Source organism: Quercus lobata, chromosome 2, assembly GCF_001633185.2.
Source record: "Quercus lobata isolate SW786 chromosome 2, ValleyOak3.0 Primary Assembly, whole genome shotgun sequence".
Classification (NCBI taxonomy): Eukaryota; Viridiplantae; Streptophyta; class Magnoliopsida; order Fagales; family Fagaceae; genus Quercus; species Quercus lobata.
In genome coordinates, this window is record NC_044905.1 from 5,532,333 (window position 1) to 5,544,675 (window position 12,343).

Sequence of the window (12,343 nt, forward strand, 5' to 3'; positions counted from 1 at the left end):
ATTATTACAAGTTTTGGACAGAACCAAGACCTTGTATGGTCCTCGGACTCAAGCCTATGGGGAAACCAAGTACAAAAAATTATTATTATTACAAGTTTTGGACAAAACCAAGGCCTTGTATGGTACTCGGACTCAAGCCTATGGGGAAACCAAGTACAAAAAATTATTATTATTACAAGTTTTGGGGCAGAACCAAGGCCTTGTATGGTCCTCGGACTCAAGCCTATGGGGAAACCAAGTACAAAAAATTATTATTATTACGAGTTCTGAACATAACCAAGGCCTTGCATGGTCCTCGGACCAAAGCCAAGGGGGTAAGTATTACTTTTTATTGGTCTGCCTTATTATGCCAAGCACTTCCATTAAAGTTATGGCAACATCTTTTTATTATTAAGTATTTTGGTCTTAGTCGTCATTGATTTAGATGCTATATTATTGTGCCGAGCGGCGCTTGCAAATTTATAAAACAGAGACAAAACATGCAAAATGAAATAGAAACAACTTTTATTAATATGAAAAATCATTACAATGTACAAAAAGGGGCTTCAACAAGCCTATACAAAAGAGGGGCTGCCGAAGCAGCACTAACATCCACAGTACAAATAAGCAAACGGTCAAGCGCCTTTTAAACTTGTCTTCAAAGTCTCTCCAATCTCTGCCTCATTGTTGCTCATACTAAGAGAGGAACTCACTTCAAAAAAAAAATGAAGAAGAAGGAAATAGTAAGGAAGAAATCAATGAAGAAGATGGAGGAGATGAATGAAGAAGATGGAGGACATGAGTAAGAGAAGGAGGAGAAGAAGAGGGGGAGAGATGAAGAGACAAAGGGAGGAGCAAAAGAGGGAGAAGGACAGCACCAGGGCGGAACTGGTGCTGGGAAGACTATAAGAGGAAGGCGGAGGAGGGCACCAGTGAGCAAAGAGAGGGAGAAGCAGAAGCACTTCGCCCCTGCCTTAGCCCTGACTCCTAACACACTGGTGCCATGTTAGGTACGCTCGTGAGGAGCCGGGTGGTGCTGATATTGGGTGTTCTGGACTCAGTCACGCCGAGGATTCGACGTGACGAGCCCCTGCTTCGGATTTTGGCTGAAAGAGAGGCGGGACAGATCTTAAGTCTGCGCCATCCTTGCCCTGATCAAGCCATTTCAAGCTTTATCAGAACATGGTGTTTTGAGGAGGGGCATGGTTCCTTCATCATTCATTATGGTAGGCGTATACTGATATGGTGTATAACAAACGAGCTAAGCAGACGCTAAAGGAGGCTACGAGTTTCAGATCTCAGAAGGAAGGAAAGGGGTCTGCACGAAAGTGATGGCCTCCTGCTTGCCTTCTTATAGGAAGGGCAAAACGGAGGGTATTAAATGCATTCTAGTTTCCTAAAAGAATCTGAAGAAAAAAGAGGCGTCCGTTCCATTTCCCCACCTTATCAGATGAGCCGCCGGACATAAATGAGCCTTGTAAAGGGGATTCATTAAGGGCGCGTCGGGGACAGCCAAGCGGCAGGAGTAGATCACGAGCAGATTAAACGGAATCCCTTGAAAACCGGCTAACTTCCTGGACAGGTGGAAAACCGCTTACATAAATGCGGGGTTGAACTAAATAAGCCACATTAAGGGCCCGGGTTTGCCAAAACCCTCCTTCCCAACCTGGAAGTCGGATAGAAGGGTTTTGAGGGGCTATTGTGGGGCCCAATAATTCATGGACCAGGCCCATTTGCCCTTAGAGAGTCCAAAGGCCCGGGCTGAGGAGAACTGTGGCCCAAGCTCTACAATACAGAGCACAAAACAATTTTGGGAGGCAGCCGAGGACAGTTCAGTCCTCGGCAGATCCTGAATCCCACCGGAATAAAGGGGTAAAACTGGTATAGGGACGAATTTGTAAGGAGATCCAAAATATCTTGGGGAAGTTATTCTTACTACCCTTCCAGATAAGACCCAACACATGACAGAGCTGTACTCTGCAGCCTTATCAACCATCCCCAACAATTCCGGGATTAGACCGATGGGACAAATATCAGTCTTGTAAAGATTGAACCTACACGTGGACGAAGGACAATTAACGCAGACGAGTATAAAAGAAGAAGGAAAGTAAATCTAAAGCGAGTCCCATCCCACCTCCGAAAAAGAAAGACTACATGGGGGAGAACCTCTCAACAACACTGGATCTCACTGAAGAAAGTCCGTCGTTGGGTAACCGGGATAAGGCCTCAATGGTCCTCGGATCAACTCCGAGGAGTCCCATCCCATAGGGTGCGACGCCTTAGGGCTTAAATGTTCAAGCCCAACTCCTTTTCCTATAGGAATCCCTCCAAAATCAAGATCGGAACATCGCCCCGCGACTAAACCCAAGCTTTTCAAGCCCTCTCTCTACAAATCATATTGTGAGGGATCTTTCGTGTGTGAGTCCAAAAATGTTAATGGGCAGCAAAGGAATCGTGCCCTTACATTTAGATAGTTGAGAAAAAAAAAAAAAAAAACACTAAAAAGAGATGAAGTGGAAACTGAAAACTCATCCTCCGACTACACCCTTGCTCTGAATGATTTATTTTAAGAAAGTAAGAAGAAAGAAAATAATGGTTAGTTTTTTTTTTTTTTTTTTTTTTTTTGTGGGATCGTAAGGATTGAGTTTGAGAGGAGGGCTAAGCTGAGCTGAGGGTTTTGTTTTGTTTGGGGGCTGCTGAAACCAGTGGAGTGGGCGGTAGCGTGTATACACAATAGACAAGAAGAGAGTAAAAAGAGAAACAAAAGAAATGGTTTTGAATCTTCTGATTTTGAGTTGGAGAACGGGTGATAAAATGATGTTTTGTTGGGTAGTGTTTTGGGTATTTAAATATAAGTGGGCTATGGGCCATGTTTTGTTTTATTAGAGGATAAAAAGGCCTACACTTGAAACTAGAGTCTGGGAGTGAATTGAAGTATTGAACAGAAATGGGAGGGGGGGCCGGGTATACATCATTGGGAGGCCCAATTAAAATTTGTATATATGCTGGTGGACTTTTTTTTTTTTTTTTTTTTTTTTGCAGGGGCCACGGCCCCCCCCAAGGGGCAACGTGGCTCCGCCCCTGCACATAGTGCCAATCTATTTATAATCCTTTAAGCTTTCAAGTATTGGTTAAGAATCAACATTTTCATCATTTTTATGGGACTAATAATGCTATAATATGGACCATATGCATACATAGTGGTTTCTTCAATATGGTTTGAGTTGATATGTAGCTTTATCATTGACAGGAACAACAGAGTATTCCATTTCCTTATAGTGATCTTTCTTTAGCAAAGAAGAAATTGCATCTTAGACGCTACATATACAGGAATTGTAGTTGAGACTCCAGGAGAATTGCAGGTAAGAAGAATTAGGTGAAGTGATATCCTAATGGCAATGTGGATAGTGGATTTCATTATCTAGCAAAAGGAATTTTAAGGTGGGCAATATATTTTGGATTTAAATATCCTATCCAATGACTCTTTTTTGGTTTAATTTCAATAAGTTCACAACATAAAATTTTTCACTTACAACAGTTGAGATGATATGTTATGATTGATGTATAATAAAATGATGTTACTAGTGTGAGTCCATGTAAAAAAGTTAGGCACATCTCTAACATTGTTCTTTTGATTTTCAATCTCAAGTTGTAGTGCGTAAGTGTCCATGTGCACACTCTAGGGCAAATGTCTAGTTATTGCGCTCAATAATTGGCAAACATTTTAAGCACCGGTTGAAATCTGGATTTTTTCCACAAGTGGTGGCAACCTATGATGATTGGAATGCAGAAAGTTCAATCATTACATCACACTGGTTTTTGAAAGATACAATTCATAATGATGTGTATTGGGTCACATTTCTTAGGTCATTTAGTGTCATTTTGAGCAAGGTTTTCAGACCCGGACCGTTCATTGAACCGTAAAAGAGAGAGGTTCAAGGTTTTTGAGGTCGAACCGAGGTCGAACCGGGATCGAACCGTAATGACGTCATAATTATTTTAATAATTATTTTAAATATAAATAAAAATATTAAATTAGTAAAAATTGAAAATTTGACTAAAATAATCTAAATAAATACTTTTTTAAATGCATTTTTATATCACTAATTCTATTATAATGTTTCAAAATCCAACTTAATAGTAAAAAAATAATAATAATATTAATATTCATGTTGGGAGGAGCAATGAGTCAGAAACTTTCACATCCACTTCTCCATCATGTCACACGTGCTAGGCTCATCCACTTTCAAACTCATTTTTGTCCTCATCCACTTCTCCATCATGTCACCCGTGCTAGGCTCACACGGCAATGAGCCAGAAACTTTCAAAAACAATCATATATTAATATTAAATTAGGCTCATTCACTTCTCCATCATATCACGTTGGGAGGGGCAATGAGTCAGAATGAGATGGAAATTTTCTAAGGCTTTGTCATGTCACACGTGCTAGGCTCACCAAACTAAAAAGCAAAAATAAAGTTGAAAGAAGTCATCTGCTTTAAACTGAAGGAAGGAGACCATGAAGAACGAAAGAAGAACTGAAGAAGCAGTGAAGAAACAAAGAAGAAGAAGGAGCTGCATCGTCTGCGAACAAGATCCGAGCAAAATCTCCCCCAAAACATCAATTTAGCGAACAAGATCTGCTACTTTCGGCTTCTAGCGAACAAGATGACCCATCGACGATGAAAGATTCAAAACTTCCGACAAGTTTTCAGTGAATATTTTCAAACAAAAAGTCCAGGTCTGACCGAAAAACCCATGCACTGTCTAAAATGTCCATTTTGTTGCCTTTTTTTTTTTTTTTTTTTTTTTTTTTTTTTTTTTTTTTTTTAGATACAATGGAAAGTAGAGAACCGTGAGAAGCGGTCTGATCACGGTTCTCAGAACCGTGAGGTCAGACCGCGGTTCGCACGGGTGCCTGTTTTTTTCCCATAGAACGGTTCTTGAGGCTAAAAGAACCGCAAAGATGAACGGTTTGAGGTTTTTCCGGTCGGACCGTGCGGTCCGGTCCAGGTTTCATAACCTTGGTTTTGAGCAACTCATACTTACCTTATCAAAATCTATCATCTCATAGGTATGGTTGTATATTACTAAGTATTGAGATTCTACTCTTTTTGATATTTTTGAACATTTGATCTAAATTCCTATTCTCGTCACAATAATAAGTTTCAAAATATTTATATAGTTTACTAAATTTGGTTAAATTTTAAATTATAGTCATTTTAAAAAAGTATTTATACACATTAAATTTATTAAATAAGCTTTAATTAATAGTAAATCCAAATCTAAAATGTTAATTTAGTGCTAGTTTGGTACAAGTTATTTTCCACTATATTCTTAATTTCAATTAAGGTGTAACATTGGATTAAATTAATCGAAACTATCTAAAATCTAGATCTTGCTCACGAGTCACGGGAAATTATTATGTACTTCCAGAGTACTATAAATGCATACTCCCTCCTCTCACATAATTGGTGGATCCCACTAATTAAATTCAAAGTGGGACCCACCATTCATGTGAGAGAAAGGAGTACGCATTTATGGTACTCTGGGAGTATACCTAATAATTTTCCATGAGTCACAATGCATTTACAGGTTCACAATTAATTTCGGTTTCATTGATAATACTTTTAATGTTTTTGTTTTTAGACTTGATTAAGATTCTGAAGTAGTGCTCTTCTTCAAAATCATATAGCTCACCTTATTACACATTTAACCAAAAAAAAAAAAAAAGAAAGGCAAAAATACACTTTTGGTCTTACATTTTGGGTTGATTCCCATTTTGGTCCCTAAATTAGTTTTGCTATTAATGTAATCCCTAAAAAAATAAAATTGATTCTATTTTGGTCTCTGCCATCAACCCACTAATGGAAACCTCATACATGGTAGACGGAGTGCATAGGTAGCATGTTAAGTGCTGACATGACTAATAAAATAATATTAAAAATAGCATATCAGCATCCACGTCAGCATAAAATGCAACCTCAGAAAATAAAAAATCAATTGATGAAATAATTTAAAAAAAAAAACCTTAAGAAAAGAAAAGAATTAAATTAAATTTTTTTTTGGGGAAGAACATGAAGAACTAGAACATGTGTTCTTCACGGTCAATCATCTCACTTTGCCCAAAAAATAAAGAATCAAGATTTTTTTTTTTTCTCTTTTCTTATATTTCCTTAACAACCAAACCTATAAAATTACTTAGATTTACAAAACACAAAGACATTCAACAATTACTAATGGCTTGTTTGGAAGTTTAGAGAGGGAGGAGAGAAGAGGGGAGTAGAGGGGAGGAGAGTAGTGGGAAGGAAAGTAGAGGGGAATGGTTATCCTCTGCCTTATTTGGATGTTTTTAAAATTAGTAAGGGAGAATAGAGTAATTAGCCCTTCCTCTTGTTTAGATGTTTTAAAAATTAGAATGGAGAGGAGAGGAAATTATTTAAATAGACAAATTTATTCCTATTTGAAAATGGACTTGCAACATTGGTCTATGATTAATATGTCAGTTTGGTAAAATTTTGATCTTGATTATCATTCGTCCAAATCTTAGAATATGTTAGTGAATTTTTTTTTTTTTTTTTTTTTGGAGAAGCATAAATAAAATTAAAAAAATAAAGTATATACCTAAAAACTAAAAAAGAGTAAAAATCCAAACCCAATGGCCAAAAAGGCTCTAATGCCTAACAGAGAGATCGAAATCAAGGCGCCACCACCATCACTAGTTTCATGACCAGATGACGGCGGAGATGAACCATTGTTACCCGCCAGGTTTGTTCCGTACAAGTACTGAATCCCCATAACATCATCACTATGAAGCTCAACCTTCCTAGTCCTAGACGTGATTGCAGGGTACATGATCGATTCCACCACTGATGAATGTCCGAGCCCAAGCAAATGCCCAATCTTGTGCATAGCCACCAACTTGAGACCGATCGCCGCAAGTGATGCGGACTTGGTGACGTCGTCATCAACGACCTATGACTCGACGACATCTAAATAGTGAGATTCATTTTTTTTTTCCATTCCCCTTAAATTTTCTCAGGAACAAACAAAGATTATTTATATAATCAGTTTGTAATTTTGTTAATTTAGAAACGGTAAATTGGAGAATTCATTCGGTCAATAATTTATTTACTTTGCTCTCCCTCCAAATCTCTCCAATTTTGGGGAATTAAAAATGAGGGGTTAGAGGTAGTTAAAACCCCTACAAAACCCCTCTCCCTCATTCTTTAAAAAACTTCCAAACAAGGTAATTGAATTACTCTCCTTTCCTTACTCTACTCGCCCTCCTTTTTTAAACATCCAAACAGAGCATAAGTTTATTCTTTCACATTCTCATTACAAACACAAATACCTTTAAAGATTCAAATTACAAAGACCTTCAACAAACACAAAGACCTTACCCACCTTCATCCAAATTAAACAAAGCAAACCCAAATGAAAACCAAATAGCAAAAACCCAATCCTACCATGTAGATCAAAGAGAGCGAGAGTCCGAGATGTCATTGGGTTTGGTTTTGTTGTTGTGATGGCTGTCATGGCGATGCTCATGAGGGAGAGACTGAATCTCCATTTAGATTAAAGAGATAGAAAGGGGATAAATCTTTATCTGTTCAAAGGGGATAGATCTAGCAAAAACTTGACCCAATATGTCTGGGCTTCATCACCCACCACCACTTCACGGTGGTTTCTAGACCTTGATTTCATCGATCCAAAGGAATCAGAGCTTTTAAGCTCTGCTGTCACTGGTCTTGCATCGTGTCACCACTAGCCATACCGCCGCTAGCAACTGATCTCAGCCTCTCTCTCTAACCCGAATCAAACTGATCTTAGCCTCTCTCTATCTCTAACCCAGATCAAACCAAGACCCAAAAACCTTAGAGGGAAAAAGTTCTAGTCGACAAAGAGAGATATACCAAAATTGGAAAATATAAGTGTGGCTGGGTGGGGTTATTGGATTTAGTTGTGTTTAATTTTTTTGTTGATAAGGATCTGATATTTATATTTTAAAGATAACTGTTCAATGTAAATCTAAATCTCCATTTTTTTTTTATTTTTGGTTTTTAATACTATTTTTTTTTTGGGTTAAAATTGATAATTTTTTTATATTTAAAAAATTTATTTCATTAATTGTTTTTTAATTTTCTGATGTGGCATTTTATGCTAACGTGTTATTTTTAATATTATTTTATTAGTTATGTCAGTATCTAGCATGTCATCTATGAACTCCATCTACCATGTAGGATGTTTCTGTTAGTGGGTTGACGACAGGAACCAAAATAAAATCGATTTTCTTTTTTTAGAGACTACATTAGTAGCAAAATTAACTTATGAACCAAAATGAGAATTGTTCCATGTAGGGATAAAAAATGTTCCCCCCAAAAAAAAAAAAAATAGCAATCACGTGTGGCTAGTTTGTAGCTTTTCCATCAAACTTTCAAGTTCCCCCCCCCCCCCCCCCAAAAAAAAAAAAATAGCAATCACGTGTGGCTAGTTTGTAGCTTTTCCATCAAACTTTCAAATCTATATATTTCAGCTAACTTTTTTCATAACATAAAACAATGAACCAATAATGAATTCTTTTTCTTGTCAACTTGTACAGCGTACACACAAATGTAGTCAGAAATTTAAACCAAAAAAAAAAAAAAAAATCAAAAGAATCATTTGAATTAATAAATGTACATTTCTTTCTCTCTTTCTTTCTATGCAGGTGTAACTAAGGTACCATTTTTGGACTACTACACACACACACATATATATATATATATAGAGACTGGAGATCATTAATAATCTGATGTAGTAATCGGCATTAGAAATGCCTTTTCGTGTATGGAGATTTTGCATCTCGAAGCATCCTTTCTCGTGAGAGTATTTTTGCAAACCTGTAAGTAACAAAAATTTTACGTGAAATTAGTATTGTGAGAAATATTTTATGATAATGTATAGATTATAAATATAATATAATGGCATGTAATTGTGTACGTGTGTATGCATGCATGTTCTTCCATACTTTTTCACCCGTGATACTGGTTTCTTCAATATTCTTTCTCCTATATATTGAAGTTTTTCCAAGTTTTGTTTTGTAGACAAATCAACTGAAGCATCTGTCCCGGTCAAGGTGTCATCCTAATGTCGTATTTCAAAAGACTAGTCAATACTAAATAACTTTATATGAATTCAACATAAAAACCGAGAGAAACCAGAAATTTTCTTGAATTCGAAGGTAATTATGTTCTGAACGAAGAGCTTGGAACAGCACGGCAATATGGACATCAACCATATCTGCACTTGCTTGAGTAAACACATCCACTAGTGGAACAGAACCACCATAATGTAACCAACCCAGAGTGCCCCACCTGGCTGCCTTTTTAGCATTGTATTTTTGTGCTGTCTTGGGTGAGCCGGTGCCTACTGAAATTACTAGAAAGCGGCCATAGTCCATGGGTTTAATTGGGAAGAAATCAGGATTTTCTTTGAAGACCTGTTTAGTCACTTGGTTTATGGCTACTAATGTCTAGACCATGATGCCAAAAAGAAAAGAAAAACACTATAAAGATTAGGCTTTCTTGTGTTGAAACTTTTAACTTTAGAATAAATTGCATATTTTGTTCTCAACTTTTGATCTTTTCTTTACAAAATCATCTATATGCTTTAAAATGTTTCATTTAAATCCCTCTACTTTCAATATTTAAAAAAAAAAAAAAAATTATCATCATTTGATGGATGAAAAATGCAATATGGCAAACGTAATTCATGCCATATCATAAGCTCCACAGTTTTAGAGTGTAATCAATTTCATGAATTCAATTCAATAGATAAATGTCAAAAGTTGAGCATCAAATATGCAATTTAAAATTAACTCTCTCTAAATGATTATATATCGGATTGTTTGCAGCAACACCACCATCTATAAAATTGAATTTCCGAACATTCCCTTGATCATTATCTTGGTTCTTGAATTGGTAGGCAGAAAGATAAGTTGGAGCTGCCGAAGTATTGATGCATATGTCGGACAATCGAGCATCCAAACAAGGGAAATTTTTCACCTCCATGAAGTTAGAATTTTCTCTTAGGTTGCATTTCAATTTGAGGATTTACATTTAAGGGATCTAAAAAACAATTGTAATCATAAATTGCTTAATATAAATTTAACAACACATGATGATGTGAGCTTTGAAAATTTTGCTTGAGCAAAAACACACGTGATAATATTGATTTGAAATGACATCTTTACATATTCACTTCAAATGCACGTATTAACAAAGGGAAATTCTCTTCATAAATATCAACCAAAAAAAAAAAAAAATTATATAATAATTTCATACTCTATATTCAAGTCATTGAAACTAAATAATAAAGTCCAAATCATTCTCTTTATATTCACTTATAAAACAAATCATTAGGTTTGTTCACCATAGTTTTTTATTTCAAAAGAAGCTCCTCAGACTCTTTCATGCACTTCAAATTAAGGAACTAGACGACTAGTGAACAATATTTAATAATAAGGTTTCAAAATCCATGCAGCACAATTTTTTAAAGGGAAAATCATAGATATCACTACAAAAAATGTAGCTGCGTTTTTAAAAACGCAGCTATAGACAAAAAAAACGCCGCTGCAGCTACAGCCATAGGTTTTGTTCTATTCTGTTCTGTTTTGTTTTTCCTTTTTCTTTCCCTTGCCCAATCACATGATCACCTATTGCCCAATCACGCGGCTAATTCCCTATACTCATGTCACCTAATATTCTCATGAGACAATTCCTAGCAGCCTTTTCAACAACAAAACTGTAATTCATTATCGCAATTAATGGTATGTAGAATACAAAAAACCCATTCAATTTCCAAGGGGCAGAAAATTCAAGCTAATTACATCAACAGCCATCATAAGAACAACATACTGAGGAAAACCAGATTTGACATGCATAATGCATCTAAAGGTCAACACAATGGAAAAAAAAACACAAACAAATAAATTTGTATTGTTTACCCGAAGACTGATGAATGTCTCGCCACCTTTTTCTCGTATTTCAAAGCACCCCCTTCTTGGCTGTTGAATTTGTATTGTTTACCATAATGCATGATGTACTTTCCATTTCTAAATATGAATAAAATAGTGTATTTTCCCATTAAAAAAAAAAAGAGGAATAGTAAAAGTGAACCAAATCACTAAAAGCCTATAATGAAATGGCAATTAACCTTTGAAAGTAAGTCACAAGGGACACTTCGACGTACAGGATGACCCTTTTGTTTCTATTGCATTTAAGTGGAATGCATTTTTAAGATATCTGATTAGGGAAAAGTCAATCTGACCAAATAGTGTACTCATACTTCAGTACATAATTCACTTACTCGTACATCATCAAAAAATTTCCCATTCCATTATTACAATCAAAAATAAAAATGAAAAATTAATCAAAATTTCAAAACTTAATTGCAGCATAATATAACAAAGTATAATAATGGAGCAAATATGAAAATTTAAAAAATAAAAAATAAAATCTTTAGAAAGATGAAGAATCAACCTATACGCTGAAGTAATGAACCGTCCTGCTACATGACTTAATAGGTTTCAGTGAATCACATCAAATAAATAAACCTTTAAATGAAAAATAAAAACTTGTAATATAACATCACACTTTACTAAACAATTTTGGATATTTCAAGAAACAGATTTGAAAAAATAAATTCATTGGTAAGGAAGGCATGAGCAACAAAAGGTAGAATAATTCAAACATCAAAATAGAATATTGATGATAAACAAAATAAAATTTTGCTTTTCAATTCAAAAGAACAAGATTTCAGCTTAAGCAGCACAGAACAATAAACTTGTCTAATAATTTATACTCCAATGCCATTAAGGTATGCCATAACTAGAATGTTATTAAAGAAGAAATTTTATGATAAAATTCAATCCCAAATGTTTGCTAGTTATCCACGCATATTCAAGAAAAGGCATTTTATGAATTGAATATCCTTCAGAATTGCAGATGGCGTATTAATGATTGTTATTAAGATTAGTTTTCTGTCTATTTTGCATGAATTAAAGGCGTTATAATAGATTGATTACTTAAAACAGTTTTTGACACTTTTTCCCTTGCATCAAATAAACCATAAATTGAATCCACCAGATCAACATCAGTGTGGATATCTTGTGCAATGGCTTTGCAAAGGTGCTCTCATAGTTTGAACCAAGACTCATTTTTTTCCTGACAGGAGAATGGAAGACAGAAACTATTTTTCATAATTATCACATTCATACTATTTTTCATAGAAATTTGAGATGTTGGAAGCAGATTTTGTGTCCTGCGAGATAAAAATTGGTTAAATATTACACCTCTAAATGTTATCCACCATTTATATATAC

The 12,343-nt window shown here is 35.5% G+C and overlaps 1 pseudogene; it reads right to left on the reverse strand.

Moving 5' to 3' along the window:
* Nucleotides 1–8,619: 8,619 nt before the first annotated feature.
* LOC115974211 overlaps nucleotides 8,620–12,343 on the reverse strand; it is a 32,325-nt pseudogene continuing 28,601 nt past the window's right edge.